We start from the raw sequence: 12,765 nt of genomic DNA, 5'->3' as shown, positions 1-12,765 counted from the left end.
GTTGAGGGACTGGTGTCTAGGGCAGAGGAACCTCCAGGAGGTGCCGAGCCTGCTCCCCCAGAGGTAGTTTCCTCAGGGGGTCAGGTGGCCTCAGGTGGGGGAAGTGAAGATCAAGAGATGGATATGTCCACCTCTCTAAAACGGTCTAAGGAACCATCTAAGGGGTCTTCCTCTGATGTTGAAGGGGGTGGAAAGAAAAAAGGAAAGAAAACAAGTAAGTAGGGGTTTAAGGCCGTCCAACTCTATCATCCATGATGGCGGCACTCACCCCATTGACGCTGGCATCCATTAACTGTGCCAGCATTAAGTCTGATACGGCTAGATTTGCAGCCTTTGATTTTCTCGGTCGTATTAACGCCGACATTTTGTTTTTGCAGGAGACCAGGTTGACAGATCTAGCCTCTCTAATAAAAGCCAAGAGAGAGTGGAGGCATGGGCCTTCACACTGGTCTCTTGCGGCTGAGCCGTATAGTGGGGTGGCGGTCCTTTTTACCGCTCCTGTAGAATGCAGACGGGTTATCGAGTTGGAAATGGGGAGGTGCCTGATCTTGGATGTCCTCATGAGGGGGCAAGAGCTCAGGCTCATTAACATCTATGCCCCACAAACTAAGTGGGACCGTAAAAGCCTTTTTATGAGGATTAAGCCCTTTCTTTTTACGAGTCGGCAGGTGGTCTTTGGTGGAGACTTCAACACTATCACGAGGTCTCAGGACAGGAGAGGCGCCAAAGACAAGCTGGCTTATGATAGCATGGCCCTGATTAGTATAGTTAGGGAAGCTCGCCTAGAGGATGCCCACATCCGGACACCCTCGGGCCACGCGGGTTTCACCTATCATCGAGGTAGCTGCAGGTCTAGATTAGACAGGTTTTATTTAAAGGAGGAAGCCGTCTCTTCCGCAGTGTCCGTGGTTGAGGTGGAGTTCTCCGATCACTGTCTAATTTTGTTTTCCCTGAATGTTTCAGAGACCCCCCGGATGGGTAGAGGCTACTGGAGGCTGAATTCGTCCCTCCTGGAAGAAGCAGAGGTAAGACAGTCCTTTGAGGATTTTCTTCAGAGTCAGGTACCTCTACTGGGCCTATGTAGTAGTAAGTCAGAGTGGTGGGAGATATTCAAGAAGCGGGTTGCGAGGTTCTTCCGCCAGCTCTCAAGCCTCAGGTCCCTGAATAGGTATCGTGTGTATCAGGGCCTGAGGAGGAAACTCGAGCATCTCGTCTCGACTGGAGGTAGTAGAGAGGAGATCTCCAGAGTGAAAGCCTTGCTCATGAGGTGTCAGTATGATAGGCACACATCTTTAGTTTTTGAGAGGGATTTCGGGAGGTACCGCTCGCCCGACCCCTACAGAAACTGTAAGATGTCAGTGAATAGTAAGATCGTGACTGGACTGGTTGATAGTACGGGATCTCTGAACCGGTCCAGATCAGGGATCCTGGAGGTCGTCAGATCCTTTTACTCACACCTCTTGGGGAGGAAGGATCTAGATCGGGATGTGATGTCGGGTTTCCTGGCTGAAACCGTTCCTGAGCCAGGGGTAGACCCCTCTTTTGGCGTTTTGGCAGAAGAGATCAGGGAAGAGGAAGTTAGACTGGCGATTGAAGGGCTTGCCCTGAAGAAGTCGCCAGGTCCAGATGGCTTAACATCTGAGTGGTATAAGACCTTCAGGGACCTCTTGGTTCCCCTCTTGGCCGAGGTCTTCAATGAGTGTCTTTCCTCGGGCACTCTGCCGAGGTCAATGAGGAGGTCAGCCCTGATTCTTCTGTCAAAGGGTAAAGATTCGAGCCGTATTGAGAATTGGAGACCCATAGCTCTTCTCAATACGGACAGGAAGATTCTGGCCAAGATACTGTTTAATCGGCTGGTGAAGTTAGCACCCCGGCTCCTTTCGAAGGCTCAGCACTGCTCTGTTCCAGGCCGAAGCACCTTAAGTGCTGTCCTTAGTGTCAGGGAGGCAGTGGAGCGGAGTAGTGCGGGTCTTTGGAAGGGGTACTTGCTGTCCCTGGATCAGGCCAAAGCATTTGATCGGGTGAACCATGAGTACCTCTGGTCTGTCCTTCGGAGATATGGCCTAACAGATACTTTTGTCAATTGGCTTAAGACCTTGTATGCAGGAGCAGAGAGTTTCCCGCAGGTGAACGGTTGGTCTGGCCGCTCTTTTGAGGTTGGGTCTGGTGTTCGCCAGGGCTGTCCTTTTGAGCCCACTGTTGTATGTGTTCGCGATCGACCCTTTCCTTAGGAGGGTTGGTTGTGGACCATTGGCAGGGGTCGGGATGAGCCTGGAGGAGCCAGAAGCCACCCTGAGAGTGGTAGCATACGCTGATGATGTCACTATCTTTGTGTCCTCGAAAGGGGAGGCAGATGTGGTGATGTCGGAGGTGGACCGCTACTCAGAGGCATCTGGGTCCAGCATCAACCCGGATAAGTGTGAAAGTCTCTGGCTGGGAGGGGGAGATCCCGAGTTTGATCTCCCGGACACCCTTCCAGGGCCCCAAGACTCGGCAAAAATCCTAGGCATTACATTCGGCCAGGGTGATTACCCCACTAAAAACTGGGATGTAGGCTCCAGAATGCCGCTCAGAAGGTGGACCAGTGGAAGGGTTGGTCTTTGACCCTCAGGGAAAGGGTACACCTGATCAAATCATACCTGCTCCCTTTGTTCATCTACCTGGGCAGTGTATGTATCTTGCCAGAGGCTTCCTATACTAGGATCTACAGCCTGTTCTTCCAGCTGTTATGGGGGAATAGGCTGAACCTGGTCAAGAGAAAGGTTACGTATCGTACGAGGAGACTTGGGGGTTTGTCTATGGTGAACCCTGTGGTTTTCTTAGTGAACACCTTCTTGAAAGCTAACATCGCAAACCTCTGGAAAGAGAGGGCTCCTCCGTGGGTACTCTCCTGCAGGGAATGGTTTCGGCCTTTCTTCCAGGAATGGGAGACAGGAGGGCGAGTGAAGGACCTTCGTACACCCCATGGGTATCTTCCGGCTTACGCTACCCCGACTCTGAAGATGATACGTCGGTGGGGTCTGGGAATGTGGGAAATCAGGACTCAGTCGAGGAAATTCCTTGACCAAAGGGTTCTGTTGACCCATTTCCAGAAGCCCTTGGCGCTCAGGGATTGCCCAGGTCGGGATCTAGAGGTTGGGCTTAGTCTTTTAAATTCGAAACGGATCCCTCAGAAGTTTTGGGATTTGGCCTGGCGCTGCATCCAGGGGAAGCTATATGTGAGGGACAACTTGAAGTGCAGGAGCTCCGATGATCGGGGGTGTCCCCGTGAGGAGTGTGGTAATACGCTGGAAAGCATGGATCATTTCCTGCTTCATTGTCCCTTCAATATAGGGGTTTACACCAGGGTGGGCGCCTCCATAGGTGGGCTTAAGGGGCATTCAGGAACCTGGGTGGCCGAGATCGCTGCACGTTATTTTTAGTCAGCTTAGTGGTTAGGTACCACACGTGGAACGCACGGTGTCTAGTATCTACACAGCGTAGAGTCCTCTCCGAGGTGGAGGTCTGTAGGAACATCACTGGTGACCTCGGGAAGATCAGGTCTTTGGAGTATGGCAGGCTGGGTACCAGTAGGGCTTCTCTCCTGTGGAGAGGTTTTTCTTTCGCTGTGCCCTAGGTACTGAGCCCACTGGGTGAGGGACAATAATTATGGTTAGGGAGAGATTAGGTAGGGACAGCGGTAGGGAAAGCTTGTAGGGTCAGTTTAAACTTAGGGTTAGAGGTAGGGGGAGAGCAGGGTAAGATAGTAAGGGATAGTTTATAAATTTCTTGTACCCGGCCTGCCATCCTTCGATCCCGGTGGAGGGTTGGTGCATGCCACTTTAGATTTTTGTTTTGTTTTTCTGGTCAGCAGTAGGTATAAAGGGCTTACAGGCTACCGAACTTGGGCCTTATTATAATTGTGTATTGTTATGTTATTATGGTGTGCTATGTTTATGTTTATATATGTTATGTGATAAGTGTTGGCAGGGTTATGGCTGAATAAGTCATATGAACTTTATTGACATTATAGTCATTGTATATATTGTATATATGAGGGGATACAGAATAGGTTGGGAGGGGGGTATGGGGGGCGGGGTCTGTGGGCAGCTGAGAACTGAATGGAGCTGATGTTAAAAATGGACTGAACTTTGACTCCATGAACTGAGCTCACACTGGGGTCTAAGGGTAGGTGGTGGGGCACGTGGGTAATAGATAAGAGTTGTGTGTTCTGTTTTGCTGTTATTAGTGTTGTATAGGTTCTGTGTTAATTTTACAGGGCAGCCGGGCTCATGTGTTGTGCTGGAGTAACCAGTTAGTTAGTTTGTTTTTTTTTTTTTTTTGTCCCCCCCCCCCCCCCCCCTTATTGATTTATGTTTTTACAATATCTGTGGTTATATGATTATATGTTATATGCTTTATTTGGTTACGCCTGGATGGCTTTTTTTTTTTTTTTTTTTGTGTGTGTGTGTATATACAGTATGTGTGTGTATATATGTATAGTTTTGTTTATTTACTTTTAACCCAGGTTTGGGAGTTTTGGTTTTGTTCTTTCTCTAGCCAGGGCGGCTTCTCTTTATTTATGATTACAGCCGAGGATGGCTTTGTAGTTTACGGTTTATGGCTTAAATTGTCTGGATTGACTTTTTTTTTTTTTTTTTTTTTTAATGTATGAATAGTTACTATTAATGCTGGGCTGGCTTGGTGGCAAAAATTTAATGGTGATTTTGTTTTGCTTTTATACTGTAATAATGGTTATTTAATGTCATCTAATTATGTAATTTACTGATATGTTTAAGTTATGGCGAGATATGCCTTGTTTGTTAATTTTTATATTTTTCTAATAAAAGAATTACAGGATGCAACTCAGGATCAGTAATGTAATGTATGTACACAGTGACCTCACCAGCAGAATAGTGAGTGCAGCTCTGGAGTATAATACAGGATGTAACTCAGGATCAGTAATGTATGTACAGAGTGACCCCACCAGCAAAATAGTGAGTGCAGCTCTGAGGTATAATACAGGATGTAACTCAGGATCAGTACAGGATCAGTAATATAATGTATGTAATGTATCTACTCTTCAACTCCAACGGTTGTGTCTGCAGCAACTAGTCATCTGGGCGGCGAGCTGCCCGTCACTAGTCACTGCACTCTGCCTGTCAGCGTGCTCTCTGGGCATGATTGACAGGCAGAGAGGCCACCAACGTGTCTCTGTACCTAGCAATCATCCCCGCATTGTGCGCTGACAGACAGGGCCCTGATTAGCTACGGGCGGCTCTCCATTCAGATGACTAGTTGCCATCCCTCTCCAGGACTAGCGTGGCAGAATAAAACCCTCCTCCCCCCCCCCCCCCCCCATATTAAGCTACTGCTGCAGAGATGAGTAGTAGCCTCGCGGAGATGTATACTGTGCAGCCGGGAACCATATCACCACAATCCTGCCGATTGGTTCCCAGCAGTGTGAAATGCTATAAATGTCAGTTCTGTGCTGCCACCACTAGGGGTCGCTCTTGTACTATATTATCAGGGCTCCACTTCATTAGAGATGCAACTATTTTGACTTTATAAGTTTATGTTCTTTTTTAAGACTGGGGGGGATGGGGGGTTGTTGGGGGTTTACAAAATAATAACTAAATGTATCTACTCCCTACTAATTTACTTACAGGTGGCAGAGCGTACAAGGTGGCAGGGTTGCCTAAAGCTATGGTCACACAACGTATGGACAACGGCTGTTGCTGCATTGAAAATTGCATTGAAATAAATGCACAAAGGTCAGAAATAACAACGACCATTGCACAATTGACTTCAATGCAACATATTTCACTATGAAAAGAACGTCCGTTGTTACAAAAACAGCCGTTCTTTTCATAAAGTGTACATTGCGTGAGCATAGCCTAAGGCTATTGTTTGCACTGAGTTCACATTTTTAATGACAAGAACGGACGTTGTTTTAAAGGGCAACATCGGCTGTTCTTGTCATTAAAAAAAATATGTTGCGTGAACATAGCCTTAAAGGGGTAGGCCATCGAAAGTCTTTTTCTTTCAAATGAACTGGTTTTAGAAAGTTATATAGATATGTAATTTACTTCAATTTAAAAATCTCCAGCTTTCCAGTACTTATCAGCTGCTGTATGTCCTGCAGGAAGTGGTGTATTCTCTCCAGTCTGACACAGTGCTCTCTGCTGCCACCTCTGTCCATGTCAGGAACTGCCCAGAGCAGCAGCAAATCCCCATAGAAAACATCTCCTGCTCTGGACAGTTCCTGACATGGACAGAGGTGGCAGCAGAGAGCACTGTGTCAGACTGGAGAGAATACACTACTTTCTGCAGGACATAGAGCAGCTGATAAGTATTGGAAGACTGGAGATTTTTAAACAGAAGTGAATTATACATCTATATAAATTTCTGAAACCAGTTGACTTTAAAGAAAATTTGTTTTGCCGGAGTACCCTTTTTAAAAGAGGGAAGCATGAACAACGGGGGGACACGGCTTGGGTAACACCTCCTAGACACTGGATGTTCAACCTGTGGCCCTCCAGCTGTGGCAGAACTACTATTCCCATCATTCCTGGGTTGGTAAAGCTTTGGCTGTCCAGGCATGATGGGAATTGTAGTTTTGCCACAGCTGGAGCCACTTGTTGGGGAGCTCTGGTCTAGACCCTTTACAAGTAAGATCACTGAATATATAGAAGCGACTCTGCTGGTTCCTATAGACTTTACTCCACTTTTTCCGCTCGCTACTCTTTTTGGGTAAGTTATATTGCTGAAACTTTTAGATTTTTTTTCTTAAAGCAAAGAGCGATGTGTGCGAGCGGCAGCTGTGTCATTACGGGGGTGGTGGGTGGCAGAAAAGTGCTACTAGATGATAGTGATTGTATGGGATGATCCAATACATGTGAATGGTGATGTACGGCAGTGCCGCCCCATCCCCCTCATGCAGAACGCTCCACCATTGTGAGTCATTCCCCGACACCCAGCATGGCATATGGAGGAGAGAAATGTAAAGAAGAACATTCAGGGCGAACCGTTACTACATTGGTTATCACTAAAGGTTTAGCTTCTTACTGTCTGTGAACCATATGTATCTCTATTGGGATCCAGATAGGAGGAGTAGTCAGCTACCCTGTTTCCCCGAAAATATGACCTAGTAGAGGTTTTGCTGGATTGCTAAATATAAGGCCTCCCCCGAAAGTAAGACCTAGCAGAGTTTTTGTTTGGAAGCATGCCCGCCCAACAGAACACCAGCGCATGCATTGTTTTTAGCCCGCCGCCACTGTCCCCTACCTTCATCCTCCATTGCAGAGCAGCTGCATGCAGAACATGAAGACCGTCATCTGCCACCAACCCTGTTGTCCCCTACTGCCAGATGTAGAGCTGCACACAGTCTGCCACCATACTGTATGCTGTCCCTGCTGTGCTGTACGAGTGTGCTATGGTGAGCTCCCCCTGGTGGTCGAGAGCTGTCCTACCGTACGCTGTCCCTGCTGTGCATGTCACATGGGAATTTTTTTTTTGGAATATTAAGACATCCCCTGAAAGTAAGACCTAGTGCATCTTTGGGAACAAAAATAAATATAAGACACTGTCTTATTTTTGGGAAAACACAGTAGTTCCTCACCCACTAGTATCACCGGTCACCAAAACGTTCCAGAATTCTGTGGGGTTTGTTTGGATTTAGTAAAATAGAAAACCCTGTAAACCTCTAGAAATCTCTGATTTGATGGATAAAAAATACATTGACAGAGCAGACGGATGGTGACTGCACCTATAACCTATAAGTTATATCATCGGAAAAGGCTTCAGTGTTTACAGCAGTATCGGGATTGGACTCCACTAATTGGTAAAGAGTTGTCTTCTCTGCTGGTTGGTAAAGGGCTGTCTTCTCTGGTTATTGGTAAAGGGCTGTCTTCTCTGATGGTTGGTAAAGGGTTGTCTTCTCTGATGGTTGGTAAAGGGTTGTCTTCTCTGATGGAAGGTAAAGGATTGTCTTCTCTGATGGTTGGTAAAGGGCTGTCTTCTCTGCTGGTTGGTAAAGGGCTGTCTTCTCTGATGATTGCTACAGGGTTGTCTTCTCTGCTGGTTGGTAAAGGGTTGTCTTCTCTGATGGTTGGTAAAGGGTTGTCTTCTCTGGTTATTGGTAAAGGGCTGTCTTCTCTGATGGTTGGTAAAGGACCGTCTTCTCTGGTTATTGGTAAAGGGTTGTCTTCTCTGATGGAAGGTAAAGGGCTGTCTTCTCTGGTTATTGGTAAAGGGTTGTCTTCTCTGATGGAAGGTAAAGGGTTGTCTTCTCTGGTTATTGGTAAAGGGTTGTCTTCTCCAATGAGTTTTTCCTGCTTCATGAAATGGGGAGAAACATAAAAACATCAAACACCCTGCAGCCATTGAATCCCTCCCTGCACTTACATCTGTATCTCACATCTATCTGTCTATCAATCATTGCGGAATAACAAGTAAAAACTTTTTTTTACCCTTAGAGATAATTATCCTTTAATGTTTTTAGAAATAAAATAAAATGAGTAACATTGTTTATCCCAATCAGCGGCAGGAAGTTTCCAGTTGGCCTGAATGTCAAAGTCTCATGAAGTCAGTATAGATTGTGATCCGGTGCTGAATCCTGTATGATGCCGCCTGTACCGGAACGCCGAATATAGATGTGAGCTGGTAGAGGGCCGTGTGCCCAGTAGGGTAAGAGTAAAGCAGCGGGCGGGGGCCAGACGGAGCGCGTTACTGTAGATCTAGGCGTACACAGCAGCTGCTGCAGTCATGACACTAATTACTATTATGGATCCTAATGGGGACGGCAGATCTGCTGAGCTCGGCAGCGACAAGTCAGACGCTTCAGGTTCTTCTAGAAAAATAGTTTGTTCTCCTCGGTAAAATGTCCAGTGCCATGGAAAGGAGGCAATTAGCCCAGGTACATGGGCCGTGATGAATGCTCCACAACCGCCCCGGTCACGTACTTTCCAGGAGTTGTGGAAGGAACAGGACAAGCAAACAACAACCAGCGCTGACCCAGCGGCCAATAGGATCAGGATTAGGGTCACAAGGAAATTTTTTTCCTATTAGACCTGTTTCTTCTGTCTCCTCTCTTATCTATGGGATTTGTCTGGGCTGATGCTTAGTAAGTGTTTTCAATGACAACAATATCCAGCTCCATCCAGCTGTGTGTGCATTTTTATTTTCCATCAGGTCGCATGAGGGTTTATTTTTTTTGCAGGACAAGTTGTACTTTTTATATGGTCATTGACTCCTAGAGCGTTAAACGGCCGGCATAGCAGTTCTCAATGATGCTGGTCACAGACAGTGTTGGTCGTTTATAGCAGACAGCATCCACCGTGTATAAAAGGGTTTCAGCTCCGTACTTCCGTACCCGACCTACGGTGTACATCAGGGTTAGGGAACCCTGGCTTACCAGCTGTTGCAAAACTACAACTTCCATCATGCCTAGACAGCCAAAGCTGTCCAGGCATGATGGGAATTGTAGTTTTGCAGCAGCTGGAGAGCCAAGGTTCCCTACCCCTGGCGTACGTGTGGTGTCCCACTAGGGGTGTTGCTGCTGTTCACACACTTCGTAAAAGTCTGTACTTTTTGTGGTCTTATTGAGGTCAAAGTAGTATTTAAAGATGACCACGAGATGTCGCTATATTATGTGTTTAAGTGTGAAAGCTGCACAGCTGAAGTGTCTCAAAGGGTTATTGTGTTTTTGCACCAGAATCTGCTAGCCAGCAGGATCCTTACTTTCTTCTGCCCTATCACCTCTTCTCTTGCTGCTCTTCTGTTACACTCTTTCCACCCAACCACAGTGCACCTTACATGCTGGATTGGAAGTTAGTCCCCTGGGTAAAGAAGGAGTCTTAGTCAGGATAATGTGGAGGAAGGACGCAGACTAGATTGCTCTCCACAGTGGTTCTACTTTGGCCCTGGCCCTCTGCCAGGTCCCCCGTAAAGAGAAGTTTAGGGTGCCTACACACATACCGACTTGCAGCAAAATACTCGCTGCGAGTTTCTGCTACGAGCCGAGGTCCTGGAAGGCCCCTATCACTACATACAAGCAGTGGTCTGAAAGACCACTGCGTGTATGTAATGCAGCCGCCCCCTTAACCCCTTCGGCTCCCGCACCGGTCCTGCACAGCTGTCTCCATACATTACCTGGCTCTGGCTGCACGGGGTCCTGCTCTGCCAGGTAATGTATGGAGACAGTGGTGCGGGAGCCGAAGGGGTTAAGGGGGCGGCTGCATTACATACATGCAGCGGTCTTTCAGACCACTGCCTGTATGTAGTGATAGGGGCCTTCCAGGACCTCGGCTCGTAGCAATAACTCGCAGCGAGTTTTTTGCTGCGAGTCAGTATGTGTGAAGGCCCCCTTACTCTTAGTCAGTGCCCCGCATGGGTAGGACGCAGGACAGTGCTCCGCTTCAAATTTCTCACTTAGCACCTGTACACAGCACTATGCAAAGCCTTTTAGCACTTATCCTGTGGAGGTGCTGCAGAAGAACTGAACACTGGAAAAGTCCTTAGATTTTAGCTCATGGTCTTGTTTTTAACATACCTGACAAATGTCCAAGCTACAGAAGAAGCAATTTGGGGGCCCCCGTCAATATAAGAATGAGTCGGGGATCACCTCAGTGACCACCACCAGCCTTCCCCTCTGATCCATAATATATAAGACAGGTAAAGTGGCGGTAACCTGTACGAGGAGAACGATGCCACCGCACAGCAGAGTGACTCAGCTCATCATGATGGGTGGAAATTGTTTTTAAATTGAAGAGTTTTATGAGTAATGCACTGATTGATTTTTAACACTTTTTATGCCAACGCCCTTGGTTTGTTTGCCATCATGCAGACTGGCACATCTGGTATTTCAGCAGCTTCTGTATAAATACATATATGTAATAGAGTATCCAGATACAGGGAGCATTGGCCTCCATTCATCTAGAAGGTAAAGGTACCAGAGCTGGCGTAGTGTTGTATGGCATATACTGTGGCTATACCCCCATATAGGCATAGACAGTAACACTCCAGCTACAAAAGGTCATGCGGATTCATTTCCCGGTATATCTTTATAGAGGTCACCGCTCCATTGATCCACAGCTGCAAATCCCCTGCATAGACCTAGAGATGAATAGTATAACTCAGTATACGTGCAGCCACCATGTAAAGCTGACATTCAGCTAATGTATCCTGCGTAAATTGGCGAGCCAGTCTGGCATTTTTACAACTGGGGAAATATAGTATTAGACCATGTTCACATGGCGTAAGAGACCGGCCGTTCCGTTCCGTGACCCGGCCCGGTCACGGAGCTGCTGCTCTCTGCAAAGATCATCCCACCAGTACTGCAGTACCGGCCAGATGATCTTTCCTGCCACAGAGTTCTGATCAGCGCGCCCCGCATAATAACCCCCCACTGCACGGCTGGAGCTGCTCGCTTCATAGTGTGCACTGACATGGTTTCCTATGGCCGCTATTTACTGAATTGTGGCCGCAGAAAACTGACATGTCAGTTGTTTGCGGCGCCGCTAGGGGCCCTGGCCGGAGCGTATACTATGTGTGTATAAGCTCCAGCCAGGATCCCATAGTAACCCTGCCAACGTATTTTTTCGTATTTATACGGCCGTTGTTGCAAATTGCAACAACGGCTGTATAAATACAAATAAATATGTTGTGTGAACATAGCCTTAAAGAGCTACAAAACATGTTTTCAAATTAACTGGTATAAGAAAGTTATATAGATTTGTAATTTACTTTTCTAAAAAAAAAAAAAGAAACGAGTCTTCCAGTACGTATCAGCTGCAGGAAGTAGTGTATTCTTTCCAGCCTGACACTGTGCTCTCTGCTGCCACCTCTGTCCATGTCAGGAACTGTCCAGAGCAGGAGAGGTTTTCTATGGGGATTTGCTGCTGTTCTGGACAGTTCCTGACATGGACAGAGGTGGCAGCAGAGAGCACCGTGTCAAACTCATAAGTACTGGAAGACTTGAGATTTTTAAGTAGAAGTTATTTTCAAATCTGTATAACTTTCTGGAACCAGCTGATTTGAAAATATTACCCCTTTAAGGTTGCCATATGTATGAAATCAATGTTGGCTGAAGTCATCTCTCTCTCCTTATTTCTCTATACTCAGCCGAGAGTTTGTGTGCTCTGCATGGGGGGAGGAGGGGTATGCTGCTGCTGCTGCTTATTATTTACTATAGGTCCGAACATGTACTCTAGTCTAGTCTATAGGCAGAAATTGGGGTATATACCACAGTGAGAGCTTTGCTCATACCGGCCGTGTATATTCTCTATGGAGCTGACTAGAGCTACAACTGAGGAGAAATAGATAGGAAAGGGGGAAAGTGAGTGCAACTACAGGAACCAGCAAGCCTATGTATGGGCCCTTGTACCCACAAAACTGAGGGTAGACTAATGTCTTCAGACTCCCGCATAAGGACTTTATGCAAGTGAAATTAAAAGGGTCATTCCAGAAACAGCACCACAGTTTGTCCTCAGTTTGTGTGCGGTATTGCAGACCACTTCTATTAAAGTAGATGGAGCTGAGCTGTAATACCACACACCACCTGATGACGGTGTGGCGCTGTTTTGGTAGCTATGTTTTTCTAATTCTGGCTCACCCCTTTAATGAACAATCCCTTTAACTATAAATACATGTATTTTCCATTCATTATCTCCTTACAACGACTCGCCCATCTTGTTACTGGGTTTTTATCCAACTTTCTATGGAAAAACACCATTACCGTGGCTAGGTATGGGATTATTACGTGACCCACTTAAGGTAATTAACGGG

Source organism: Dendropsophus ebraccatus, chromosome 2 (genome assembly GCF_027789765.1).
Source record: "Dendropsophus ebraccatus isolate aDenEbr1 chromosome 2, aDenEbr1.pat, whole genome shotgun sequence".
Taxonomy (NCBI): domain Eukaryota; kingdom Metazoa; phylum Chordata; class Amphibia; order Anura; family Hylidae; genus Dendropsophus; species Dendropsophus ebraccatus.
The sequence above is the reverse complement of the archived record's forward strand: the minus strand, read 5'-3'. Positions refer to the sequence as shown.